Source organism: Zonotrichia leucophrys, chromosome 3 (assembly GCF_028769735.1).
Source record: "Zonotrichia leucophrys gambelii isolate GWCS_2022_RI chromosome 3, RI_Zleu_2.0, whole genome shotgun sequence".
In the NCBI taxonomy this organism is placed as follows: Eukaryota; Metazoa; Chordata; class Aves; order Passeriformes; family Passerellidae; genus Zonotrichia; species Zonotrichia leucophrys.
Genome location: NC_088172.1, coordinates 102,451,159 through 102,465,178, shown reverse-complemented (window position 1 = coordinate 102,465,178; position 14,020 = coordinate 102,451,159). Strand labels below are relative to the sequence as shown.

The 14,020-nt window shown below is 44.6% G+C and overlaps 1 long non-coding RNA gene across 1 annotated transcript in view; it reads right to left on the bottom strand.

Annotated features, from left to right (window-relative positions):
• LOC135445051 (uncharacterized) overlaps positions 1-10,484 on the bottom strand; it is a 60,275-nt gene extending 49,791 nt beyond the window's left edge. The window contains exon 1 of the long non-coding RNA XR_010439441.1: positions 10,286-10,484. This is a non-coding gene — a long non-coding RNA (uncharacterized LOC135445051). The remainder of the gene's footprint in view (positions 1-10,285) is intronic.
• Between the last annotated feature and the right edge of the window lie 3,536 nt (positions 10,485-14,020).

The following is a 14,020-nucleotide window of genomic DNA, read 5'->3' as shown; positions in this document are numbered from 1 at the left end:
TTGCCATTTTTTCCTGTGTAGGACATTCAGGGAAGAAATGTAGCTGACATGAACCCACTTGCAGGCCTAACCTGGATGGCTGTGAGTTGGCTTAATCTCAGCTGGCAACTGTGAGCAGTTAGTAACTCTCTCACAGTTGTAGCTGGGATTATGCTAAACACAGCAATTTCTTGGCTCTAATGGATTAGCAGACCTGCATGGCACCTTCAGTGCAGACCCAGGGACACTCCTGCAGTGCACAGACCCCAAACACAGCACACACACAGGATGAACCTCATTCATGGCTTTGTCCAGGCCATACACAACCTCCAGGTTTGCCTTGCTCCCTCCTGCCTTCCCAGCCTCCTGCAGCAGCAGCACAATCTCTGCATTAACTGTGCTCACTGCTCTTGCTGAAGTCACACCTCATTTTGACCACCCTGAAACTGTCACCTGTCTAAATATCTCCTGAAGTCACTGATTTAGCTCTGAACCATAGGGCTGGCAATGACTTTTCTGAGTTCAATCCTTTGCATCTGCAATTTTTTTTAGGATACACACAGTTCTGTGTCCAGACTTTTCACCAGTTCAAAGGCTGTTGTTCCACCAGAACCACCCTCTATGCTGATTTTCCATTACCCAAAACAATTACAATCCATTTTCCCCATGTTTATGACCTTGGTAACATGCCAATTCAAACCAGTCAGGATTCTTGCACCTTGCCTACAGTTGAAGACTCCTTGCTCAAGAGGAACAATCCAAAGATGCAGAAATCAATACAAGATTCCCATTAACATTAGATGGCTCTAGTCAGCCTGTGGATACATAGCAGAAAGAAATATTATATACAGCCAGAGCACATAAAATATATTTATTACACCCCAGTTTTGTGGCTGAAAGCTCCAGATGGCCAATCCTTAGAGATACATCCCTAGGTTTTATTTATGTGTGAGATTCCAGGGAGCATCTGTAGCCTGCCAGAAAATATTCCTGTTTTATACCAGGGATCAAAAGAACCTGCTAAAAAATGGCTCACTCTGATGTACAGAAGTGGATGCTCAACAAGGCCAGGTGTGACCTGAGTTCTTTTTAGTCCTGCAGAATTTTAGAAGAAAATTGTTCTGAGATAAAATTCCCTGTCTGAAACAGCCCCGGTGAAGGGACACCACTGCTGTCTCAGGAACTGCTAAGAGAAGTAGCCCTGATGCAAAAGTGCTGCTTGAGCAGAACATTTATATGGATTTAATCTCATTCTCATTAGTCACCTGACACTCCCCTGCCCACTGTAATTATCTGTCTTCCATACCCAAAGCTGAAGTTAGTGCAAATATCTGTGACTGCAGAGTATTTTAGGACAGACCACGCGTGCCATAAAAGCAGTAACAACTCAAGTTACCAGTTAAACACAACCAGGGCACCCCTGTGGGAAGAGCAGCTTCATTAAATCAGTCAGTCTGACACATTTCAGATTATTTCTTTTTAGGCCTAAAACAGAAATACAAACGCCAACTGTCTCCAAAACCATTGACTTTCATACAGAAGTGGGCAGGAGCAGAAGTGCTGATGTCTGAGGGCTGGGATGACCATATGCTGTTTAAGTGGGGTGTGCAATTGCTCTCAGTTCACCCAGACCTCCAGCAAATGGACAAACATCCCTGGCACACACCCAGCCAGGGCACACAGTAGGCTCAAGGCTCAGGGCTGGAAGTAGAGGATTCCTCTCCAAGGCAGTGTTTTCTCCAGACCCAGCACAAGTGTGAGAAACGGGACAGTGACATTAGGTCTGCAGTTCTCAGTGCCCAGGGCTGCATTTGAAAGCCCACCCACGCTGGCACAGGGCTGGAGCTTCCTGTGAATTTCACAGCTCACACACAGGGAATTTGCAGACTCGCCCTGCTGCAGGCCTGCACCGTTTCCTGCCCTTCTGAGAAGCAGAACACACTTGCTGATTAATTTGTGCTCAGCTATTCAGCCACCAAAGAACAGGCTTGAAGAGCTAAAAAGTAAAACTTGCACAAGATGTATAATGCTCTCCAGCAGTGCTACCCAGAGTGATTCTTGGTAATAGTTATTCTTAGCATTTCTTAGATAAAAGTATCAATTTCCTTAAAAAACTGAGCACATTAAGTTGGAGTTTTTTCTTCCTACTACCCTGACCTTGTTAAGATTCAACATTTGAAATTTAAAATTAAAAAATGGCAAGCAAAACCACTGCAGAGCTTTTGATGTCGCAGATACTGCATCAGGAACTGATTGGATAATAATCACTCACCATCAGTTCCTAATGCATTGCCTTCAGCATCTAAACAAGCACCCAGGAGCTCCTCCCAGGAGCAGCTGCAATATTCTGATGGTGACACAGGAGCCAAATGTCATCCACCAAAACCTTGACAGCTCTCCTGCAAAAGCACAGCTTTACCTCAAGGGGGAAACCTAAAGGTACTGGTGCTGTTGTGTGGGACACCTCACTCCTTCCCAGAGCAGGGCACTGCCAGATCTAGAACCAGATTGGGAGAAAGAAAATGGAAGGAAAAGAGTTCTGTCCTTTCCTCAGGTGGTTACTTCAACAATGTATTCTCTTCATACAAGACATACCTAAAATTTAAAGACAGCGATAATGGCAAGAGCCACTTCTGTCCAAAGGATTTTCCAAATTATTTGAAATTATTTCAAAGTATTACAAAATTATTTACAATCTGCTTTGTATTATTATAATACATGGACAAAAATGCACCTATGGATTTGTGTGTATGTTTGCATGAGACAAATGAAAAAGCAGAGAGGAAGCCTTTGTTTGCTGATGGAGCAGGAGCCACATGAACTGGAGCACAGCAAAGAGCAGTGTGGAACATTAACATGCACCAATTCCCTCAGGGACTGAACAAAGCTTTCGTATTTCAATGGGCTGGGACACCTGGACAAGTGGAAAATATTATTTTGACAAACCTTTACGGCTCTTTAGCTTCCTGTGTCTCCAAAAGAAATCTGAGCCTCACCTGCGGAGCACAGCCCTCACCACCACAGTTTCTATTCACAGCACAATTTTCCGGCTAAGATTGGCTCAGAGCACAGCACCTGGAGCCTCCAGTACATCCAGGGATATGTTGGAGGTTTTGTATCTCCATTCTGAGCATCCCAGCCCACATGGATTTGTGACCTTGAAGCTGAAGGAAGCAGCAAAACATCAACTCTATCACAGAACCTGCTGGTACCAACTGCTCCAAAAGACAAGCTGGCAAATCTTACCTGTGTCTGACAGACAGAACATCACCTCCACAGCTCTCTGAGGGGCAAGGGGATGTCTCAGCACAGAATTAGCACATAGCAGAGTCAAAGACATTGTTTTATTCATTATTCCTATTCAGACCTGAAGCTCAAATACTAAATGCAACCTCCTGGCTGTCTCCATGTGACTTTTACCCATTTCTTCTACACAGAGATGAGTCTGGCCACAAGCTTTGAATAAGAATGAGGATCTGGAACTCATCTCCATCCCACAGATTGTCAGCATTTTTTAACCAAAGGCCTGTTTCATTATGTTCCATTGGTAGGAAGTTAAATGGGTATTCAGATCCTCAGTGCCTGTATTTGGAGATGAGAAGTGCTGGCACAGGTGCACAGGTTAAATCCTCAGAGTGAACCCTTCCCCAGAGAGAGGAATTTGCATATGCCAAGGTGTCTGGAGGTGCCTCTGAACGTGCAGAGACATGGAGCACCTTCCAGAGCAGGAAACATGGCTGGGGGCAAGAGGAATCCCAGGAGTGAGACAAGGAGCCTGAGTAAGCAGATATTGTCTGCAAGCTTGGAGAGGTAAGTGCCAGCTTCACAGCACTGCAGCTCAGGCAGTGACTCTGAACTCATTCCAGCCCCTCTGCAGAACCCACACCTTGCTTTGTCTGGGAGCACATGGAACTGGGACCTCCAACATCCACACAGAGCCTGGATTCCTGCACATGGAGATCCACAACATCCACACAGAACCTGGATTCCTGCACATGGAGATCCACAACATCCACACAGAGCCTGGGTTCCTGCACATGGAGATCCACAACATCCACACAGAGCCTGGGTTCCTGCACATGGAGATCCACACGGTCTCCAGCTGGCACTAAGGCTCCAAAGGAAACCAAAGTGGTTTTAGCCCCTTTTTTCCTTTCAAGCTACCAAGACTTAGAAACCTGTCTTCACATTTTCCCTGCATTGCCATCATTTAACATTTATAGGGGAAATACACCAAACATTCTTATTTATTGCTTTACTTATTTTGACCTTTACTACTGCCAAAAACGCATCCAGCACATCATTAATGAGTGAATGGCATGGTTCCACAGCCCAAGCACACACAGTGTGAGGAATAACTGCTGTAGAAAGAACCTAGCAGTCCAATTCCAAAGGACTGAAAAAACCTCATTACTCCTTGTAGGTTTTATTTAAATTTACAAGACTTGAAGGTGACTATATCACTTGACAGTAGTTCTGAAGTGCTCTGGATTTTGGCTTGTTAGATAAATGCAGTTACCTGTGTGGTTCAATGTGTAGTTCTGACTTGTCAGTTGTGGGGAGTAGGATTGGCAGCTTTGACCCTTAGGACCACAAAAGAATTAACATTTTATTATGGATATCTTCAGATGCTGATGAGCCTAAGCAGAAATGCCGTGAGAAAGCCAATGGGTGGGAAGACTGAAGGGAGCTGATGTCATGGAGTTCATACTGTAATCTAATTCTAGATTGTTTAGGCCTCCCATCTCTCAGGCTCTTCTTCTCTTCCTGTTTCTAGGAAAGCAAAGAGCCTCCACCCTGCTAATGCTGCCCCAGGGGAGGCGGTGTCAGGAGGCAGCACTTGCAGCACGGCACGGGCCGAGAGCAGGCACAGCGCAGCGAGATCGGCCCGGGAACCGAGGGGGAGGAAGGAGCCTCCTCCCGGGGGAATGCAGCTGATTCAGGGAGGGAGGGAACAGCTTCGCAGGGAAAACAAACCATGAGCTTCTCAGAACCCCAATAATGGCCAGGCACTCTCCAGGGAGGGTTTGCACAAAGATGGGAAGAAACATAAACAGAAAGATGTGCGGTTGGAAACACCACTTGAAAATGACATTTCACAGCGAAATGTCAGGGCAGAGTGTTGCAGAAGGTGATGGGGTCCTCACACTTGGTTTTTCCACAACTTTTTTGCCTCCCTCCTCCCTGCTAAGTGCTCATGGCCAGCTTCAGAGCTCCCTCACTGAAACGTCTCTGGGAAAAAGAATAGAGGCAAAAAATCCTAACCATTTACTCCTCCATATTTTTTCCTCCCCTTTCACACTTCTATCCCAGTTCAGCTACTGCAGTGAGAGGCACAAGAAAATGGCATTAACTCTATTTCTCCTTATTTCCCTTATTCTCACTGCCAAGAGAGTATTCAGCAGTTCTTGCCCTGGGACCCCTTTGCCTCCCCAGAAGGAAAGGAACCTTTCCAAGGGACCCCTTTGCCTCCCCAGAAGGAAAGGAACCTTTCCACCACTCCCTGGTTCAGCCTCTGCCACAGCACAGTGTGCAAATGAGATGCTGCACTTTAACCACAGAGCACCACATCCACTTACAACAGGACAACCTGGGAGAAAAATGAAGGGAGAACAAGGAGGAAGCATTTGATAAGGCATTAATTAAATACTAATGTGGTTAATCTCCCCCTCTGCTCTCACTGCTTTTGAAGCAATAGAAACCAGACTGGTATTTCCTAGGAATCTCTATACAAACAAAAAATTATCTGAGGTAGGCATTCCCTATGACAAAACTTATCTTCATGATAACAGAGCAAAGATCCAACTAATTCACCTGGCAGCAACTAAAACAAGGTGCAAGTACAAAGTAAAATCAGAGGTATTTTCCCAAATGCTCTCCAACAATTTGCAGCTCATGAACTCCCTAGCACATATGTTTCCATGCATTTAGCATCCCTAAAAAATTGTTTTTTCACAAACCTGTCCAATATTTCCCCAAACCCACCTAATTTGCAGCATCCATAATGCCCAAGGCAAGGAGTTCTACAGATTCACTACATGTAGTAATGGAGATTCACTTCTTTTTGTACCTCTGCTCAGGGGGGTTCCTTCAAGATTTACCTTTGTTGAAAATCTATTAACTGAGTGTGCTCATGAAAAACAGTAATTCCTCCCAAAAATCATGTACATTTCACCAACTACTCCACAACTCCTGCTTGAAATGGGAGAAATAACACAGAAACAACAGAACATTGGTGGGGAGGAAGCCTTGGCAATGAGGAAAGAAAATAAGGTGACTGTGGTGAAACAGGTTATGGAATCAAAAGAGAGAATCTGTTATTCCTCCTTTAAGGACCCAAAGAAGACTTCCAGATAACTTCACACATCCTCTGAATTTTGGCTCAAGTATCTCAGCAAGTACAGGATGTTGTAAATGACAGCCCCTCCATCCCCTGACTGCATGCTTGGAAATGTTCAGATGGCACATTTATTCCATCAGGTTCATCACTCAGTCAGTCCCAGCCAAAGCTGAGCTCCAGAGATGCCCAGTGCAGGCTGCAGGCTCTGAGCAACGAGCACGGAGGTCCACGGGCTCCCAGCCTTGGTTAATGCACCTCCCACTCGTCCCATTCCTCAGCACAGACAGGGAAGAGCACAAAGCTGTCCACCCTCTTGGATGACTCCACAGTCCTGATGGAGCAACAGCTCGGGGCACACACTGCAGCTCAGCCACCCACACACATAGGTTAATGCACTTTTTTGATGATTCATAAACCCAGATCTAAGAGCAGAATCAAGGCTTTTGTTCATTATTTTGGAATGAAACATCAACTAACATTTTTTACAGATGACTGTCAAGGCAAAATCCTGGACTGCAGAGTCCTGCTTATCTGAAATTATATTCAGCTACGCCCTTCAAGGCAAAGCCATATCTATTAAAAGAAATACAGAAAATCCCAAAATCACAATCCTGGAATGTTCAGCTGTGTACTGTACTCCATGCAGTTCACTCTGTTCAGATTTTGCAAGGATCCTCCATATAAAAAATGCTATTCCTGTGCTACATAATCCCTACTCACTAAGGACTTGTTAAGGATGGATTTGTAAAGTCTTAACTGCAAATTCTTCTGCTTTGGGGTGTCCTTGCTGAGTCTTTAATAACAAAGCTTTGAAGTTTAATTACTCTCTTAGCAGCTGCAACCATTATACTGGAGATATATATACAAGGTGAGTAATAAGGTTGTAAAGTAGGAGTTAACTTTAAACAAAAAGGGAAAACACGAGGAAAGTTTTATTCATCGATGGCTTTGACAAAATTAACTTCAGTCACACACATCAAGGCCAACTTCCAAATCGGCAGAATCTGCCCTCTTGCTCCTTCCAGCAAATTCTACTCAATGCCTAATTACGAGAGGCAGAGTCAAGGGGGGGCAGGGTGCAAGAAAATTCACAAGTGCCAGTTCACTTTGCTGCTAATATAATGGAAAAAACATGTGAAGAGCAGGCACCCAGAAGAAGAGCTGCCCACAACATCCTGAAGGAAGAGTTACATCAGCAGGGACGACGCCACACTGGCACAACTCCTGCGCTGTGCAGAGCCAGAGTGAGACACCCTGGCCACAGAAAACTGCTCTGACATAAAGATATATTGCCATGCTCCCTTTTTCAGGGAAAGGGGAGTGATTAACAACCCATGTGTCAGCTACCAAGGGAAGCATTGCCAGAATATTTGCTATGATTGATCAGCTTCTTTGACCTCCCCACCGTACTGAGATACCCTCGGAGCAAAACTGCTCGTGTTTGCAAAGGGAACACAAAGGAAGGCACTGGAAATGCAGACCCAACTAGAAATCTCCTTTTCCATCATTACTGTTGTTTGCCTGATGGCACAGACACAGTTTTGGGTGGTAATGTACACAGACATAAGTAATATCCCATCTGGATACATTTTTCTTACTCTGCTGATTTGGTATATACACCAGATAAATACCAAATACAAACTTCTTTTTTTCCTCCTGCCGTTTTCCAATCTACTGTGGCAGCCATGTTATTTTTAAATATATATCACATATTCTATTGGTTGTCATCAATCTATATTATAGATAAACATTCACATTTATAACTACCCCTAAAAAACAATGCTGAAAGAATGTTAAAGTTGCAAAGTCCAGGCTCTGAATGTCATGATGGGCAAGATTCAACTTGTACATTTTACACAATTAGGAAAAAAGTTGTTTCTACCTCAATGGTGTCCACAGAACATGAAGGAGGAAAACATCAAGGTTATTTAGAACCCTTTGATCCGAATAGCTGATGTAATATAATAACTATTCACTAAAAAAAATGTTCATCACCTAAATATTTTTTTTCTAACAAATTCTCCCAACGCCAGATATTTTAAGAAAACTGAAGTGTTTTTTCTTTCTCAGTGCAGTACCTACAGTTGATAGGGTACTTGTAAATTCTGAGAGACAAAACATGATGGTAAGACATGGTTTTAGCCAATCTACCCTGACTTTATAAAACTAAACCCCCCCACTCTTTGCCATCTAAATACATCATGTCTGGTGTCTCACCAGAGGAAAACACTAACAGAATTTAGAAACTATCATCTAAATATTTCTGCAGGAAAATCACAAAAAACATATTCCAATCTCCCTCCACATCAAGATACTACAGAGAGCTTTCCAAACTTGCTGGTTGAGAAGCAGAATTTATTATCTCCCCAAATCATTCATTTTAGGCTCCAATAAAAGTCCTGGGTCATTAGCGATGTGCTAGATTATATCCCATCCCTGAAGCTGCTAAATCAACATGAGGGACAAGCTCCAAATCAGCCTGGCCAGAGAGCACCAGGTTTAGAAGCTGTGCTGAGAGCCCATGAGCACTGAAGGGCTCCAGGAGCTGCCTGTGCACTGTGCTGGCTGCAGCTGCAGCCAACGACAGCCCCGGCTGCCCGAGCCAAAGCCCTTACGCAGATGCACAATTGGAACTTGGAAATTACATGGAGAAACAGCAAAGGCTCATGAAACTCCAAAACATTTCTGCTTCGACCAGTGTGGTCAGCAGGGCTGTAATTTCTGTGAATCCAGTATTTGGGCTTCTTGGAATTTACCAGCCCTGCTGGCAGAGCAGTCACGTCTTGTAACTTCCATGTGGGCAGGAATGAGGCTCGAGGAACTTCCAAGCTCCCCAGGGCAGCCGGAGGAGCTGGCAAATTCAGTTCGACAGATACCTGGTGTTCGTGGGGATCTGCCAAGGCCGTCGGCAAACAGCTCCCGGCTCCTGTGCAGAGCTCTGCGCTGCTGCACCGGCAGGGAGCTGCGCTGCAGGGGCCGCGCTCCCCCTGGGGCAGAGAGGGAATGGCTGTGCTGGGAGCAAAGCGATGTCCTTGGCTCTGTGGCTACGGGGCAGCAGAACTTCCTGAGAAACCCAACTGCAGGTAGTCTGGGAACATCTGCGACACAAACTGTACCTCACACAAAATAAAACAGACACCAGAGGAGCTGGCAACTACTTCACATTCCAGCCTCGGAGCGGTTCTGCAAGGCTTGATGAAAGGTGAAGATGGCCCTAAGCACGGAGCAGTTGTTTGCTCCTCTGCTGAGTGTTCTTCTGTTTGAGATATCCCACACTACCTGCTGAACTCAAATCCAAATGAGAAGCACTGAACCCTGGAGAGCCAGGTGGGGTTAGGGGGATGGGACAGATGGGAAAAGCAGGCAAACACCACCTACTCCTGGATATGCTGTACCTTGTGATGTGGGACAAAATATCCCACATAAAGGGACAGATGTAACAAAATATTCAGGAAAACAACACCACTCCTGGATATGTTGTACCTTGTGATGTGGGGCAAAATATCCCACATAAAGGGACAGATGTAACAAAATACTAACAAATTACTGTTTCACTGTTGGTTCATATGCAGCAGCTTCAGCTGTTGTGTGCTTCAGTCTAATCCTCTATGCTCAGAAGTCTGATAAGGTTTAAAGCCTCAGGCTGTCATTATAAGAATATCACATGTACATCAGTGTGGTGGATTATGAGTTAACATCTATATTCATTAACAACTATATGAATTGACATGATCTTTTACTCCCTGCCTGTAACTGGGTAACTGGACTTAGTTATCCCTGGAAGTTTCCATCCAACTTGCCTCCAAGTGTCTATAAAATCACTAAGCAGCTTCTGCAGAGCATCTGCATCTTTCTACATCAAAAACCAGCATCAGACACTACAGTGAGGCTCTGAATTTAACCTGATTCAGGACAGACCAAAGAATAGCCTGACCAATGGAACTGAGCCACAATGTCTAATCTTACCTTAATAGGAGTATTCCTTGGAGGGGAACAGCCATGGAGGTGAGTCAAACACCAGCCCACCAAGGAGAAAACTTTGCCTCATTCACAGCAACCTAGAGAAGGCCAGGATTTTCTGGAATGAGGTCTCTGACTGTGGACTCCAGCACCATGCCCTGAGTTGCTGGCTCATGTTCAGAGGGGCTCCTCCTACCTCCTAATCCCAGAGATAACCTGCAGCACCTGCTCTGTGCAGCTGACAGAAGCCATGGAAGCAGAGCAGGTGCCACCAGAAAGGCCCTCACACAGCTGCAATGGCTCTCTGTGTGTGTGTGTGTGTGTGTGTGTGTGTGTGTGTTCACAGGTCTGTCCACACTTCCAGGGCTTCTGCACCCTCCAGAACTGAATTTTGTCTTCCAAGCAGCAGTGCTTTCACTAAGAGCAGAACAAAAAAGACTGTAGGAACATTCCCTAACATTGTGCTTCCTGTGCTCTCCCTAATATCAGAGAGGGACTGGTAATGCCTTTGGAAAGGCAGCTGCTGAAGCCTCACACAGACACAATGTTTGTAGGTAGCAGGAAGGAGATGTGCCCCACAAGCATGGATAAAGGGAAGCTTGACCCATCAGTGCTCCTCAGACTCTGCCTATTACACTGACTTCCCCAGCAGAAGTCCAACCTCTCATTTGGGTCTTTGAAGACTCGGCACAGGCAACAATCATTGATGAAAACTCTTTGCCATCAATGTTATCTGTACTTCTCCTTTTATCTGCACTGACATTAATACACACAAAGAAACTTTTCAACGGGAGCCTTTCATACCCTTCCTCTCTGGATCTCACTCTTTCCCCTCACAATATCCATTGCCATCTCAAGACACACACTGGAGTAACACAGCCCCTCCCAGAGTCCCTTGTGGGGCACTCTAGGAATCTGAAACACTCTGATATTCTCAGAACCTGAACCTTAAGACAAGTGGTTGTATTTAGGATTTCTAGTCTTGCCAGACTCAGATTCTTTTCTTGAATTTGTCTTACACAACTTTAACCAAATGGAAACAGAAACCATATTTTGCACAGAAGATGAAGATAGAGCAGCAGCCTCAGAAACACCACACCAGGACAGAAAAGTTTAACCCTCACTAAGCAGCCCTGTGCTGCTAAGATCCCAAGGAAAGACCTCTGTAGGCATTCCCTAACATTGTGCTCTCCCTAATATCAGAGAGGGACTGGTAATGCCTTTGGAAAGGCAGCTGCTGAAGCCTCACACAGAAACAATGTGTGTAGGTAGCAGCTTGCTACATGACTTATACAACTTATTCTTTTCTCCTTCAAGCCATGTTAAAGAGGCAAACTGACTTAAGGGGTGTGGAGTTATTACCACAGCTTAAGCAAGAGGAAAATTAGTTTAATTGCATAGGTTAGACTCTGCTGGCACTCTCCACAAAGACATTATCCCCCTTTTTAAGGTGAGCCTGCTCAGACAATTCATAATTTTAGCCCATTTCATCCATGAACTCCTTCCTTCATGAACTGGAGCAGAAGACTTTGCAAACTAGAAGTGAAGAGGATTAATGCAGCCTCAGGGAAGAGTTCTTTGCTCTGGCTGAGGATAACCTTGGACAAACCACCAATTGAGCAGTTCCAGACTAGGGCAAGTTGGGCTGTGGCTCCCATCCCCTTCTCCACCGCTGCCCTGACATTTGAGCTGTAACTACGCAGTCCTTTCGGAAATATTTGCACGTTTCTGTTTGCCCTCCAGCCAACATCTGCGAGCACTGGAGACAGACCCGCTCCTGGCGCCACTGGAGGGCAGCACCACATTTCCAGATCCCTTTCCTGATCTCCCAGAGGAATGAGTTTCATCCCGTTCCAACACAATGGATCCACAATTTACCACTTCGACTCAAGACTCTCATAAAAGCCTTCTTTGTTTCACAGCAAGCACGGTGATACCGTTTAACTCCCCACTTCGCTGTGCATTTTTCTTTGAGAAGTTTGGAGTATCCCTTCGTGCAGGGTTCATAGGGAACTCAGCTGAGCTTTTTAATGGGGCTCCATTGAGGAAACATCTCTTTATTTTGCCAGGGTGCTGTTTGTTTCCATGGTGCATTCCCAATCTCACAGGCTTATGGTATTTTCTGCTGCTTGTAAGTGTATATGCAACAATAGCAAATCATCCAAACTCACGGTTTTAAAGGTCAGCATTCTTTTAATGTGCACGTTTACTTAAAACCACAAATCTAAGTTAAGCAATTTTCACCCGAAAATAACTGGATGGCTCAAATTTCCTCGTTTTTTTCTTCTTCTCCATTTTCCTGCTATCAACTCCCCTATCATTAGGATAAATCTCCACCAGTGTTAGATGTGAACATTTGCATTTAGATTTGCTTGTTTGCACGTTCTCCCTGCCTGCTGCCAGGGGGGAGCACAGTCCCACTCACCACATCCTCAGTGCCATTCCCAGACAAGGATCCAGGGACGGCAGCTCCACAGTGCCCTCCCACATGGCTTGAAGTGCAATTTCCATGGGGGATTAGCCACAGATGTGCATGGACAGAGCCCAGAACATCCACCAAATAAACCCCACACAGAGGTTTTGCCACCCCACCTTTTCTGCTGAAATGGCTAAACAGACAATGCATCACTTACCACATCTCTCTCTCAGTTTATCTGATAAATTCCCCTAATTCTGCTCTCTTATTTCTCAGAAAACTCTGCCAGGCTGCAAGGATTACTAGGGCTCCAAGGCCAGCTGTTGGTTTTATGCCACCACAGTCTTGGGAAGCATGGATTGAATTTCCAGCCTCACTCAGGGACCTGGTCCCACTTCTGTCCCCATGCACACCCACCTCACACAACTGCATGGCACTTGGTGCAAGGCAAGAGGGAATTTTTTCTGGCACTGCCATATTAAATTTCTATGAGAACAACCCACTAATAAAAACAATATGTTGTACAAGTTCCTTTTCCTATTAGAAGCCCTACAAGTCAAGCCCCATAACTAAATACTTGTACTGGAAATCTTCCAACCATGACTGGAAAAACACGCTGACACCAAAGTTTATTTTATAAGACACCAGAGGGGTCACTTCCAGATTAGACCAGATTGAATTCTCCTCACATTTTGTGAAACTCTTCAGGAGATTTGTTGTGGCATTCCACAGTTCTCCAGGCAAAAAAAAAGGGGGGAAAAAAAGCCAAGCATACTGTATAGAGGCTGCAGATGCAATAGTTGAACACTTCTTTTTAGAAAATACCAACCTACAATAACAAATAATTTTGTTATTCACAAGAGAATCATTGAGTATTGCAAAACTTGATAATTACTGATTCATGACAGATTTAGGAAAAACATCAGCTTAAGTAATCAGGTCAGGGCACTGCTGTTGACCACAGTGTTGGCAAAAGAAACAGTTTCTGTCTTCATATCTTTCATCAAAGTTTAACATTTTACAGTATTTAGCTTTTAGCACTTCATTGGTCCAGACCAGTAAACAACTGATAGCTTGAGAAGCAGAAATTCAATTGTGAGCAAACATCTCTAGTTAGTACTATCTTACACCATTCACATACTTTTAAATTCAGGCTAGTAAAATCATTGAGGATCCCTGAGAGCTCTAATTTATTACTGCTGTTAATAAATTCACCAGATGATTAATCCCTTTTGCAGCCTGTCACCAAAGGTATGCTCTGTCACACATTGCCAACTGGGAATAAGGATTTCATTCAGATCTCCAGGTGGACAAAAAAAACAACC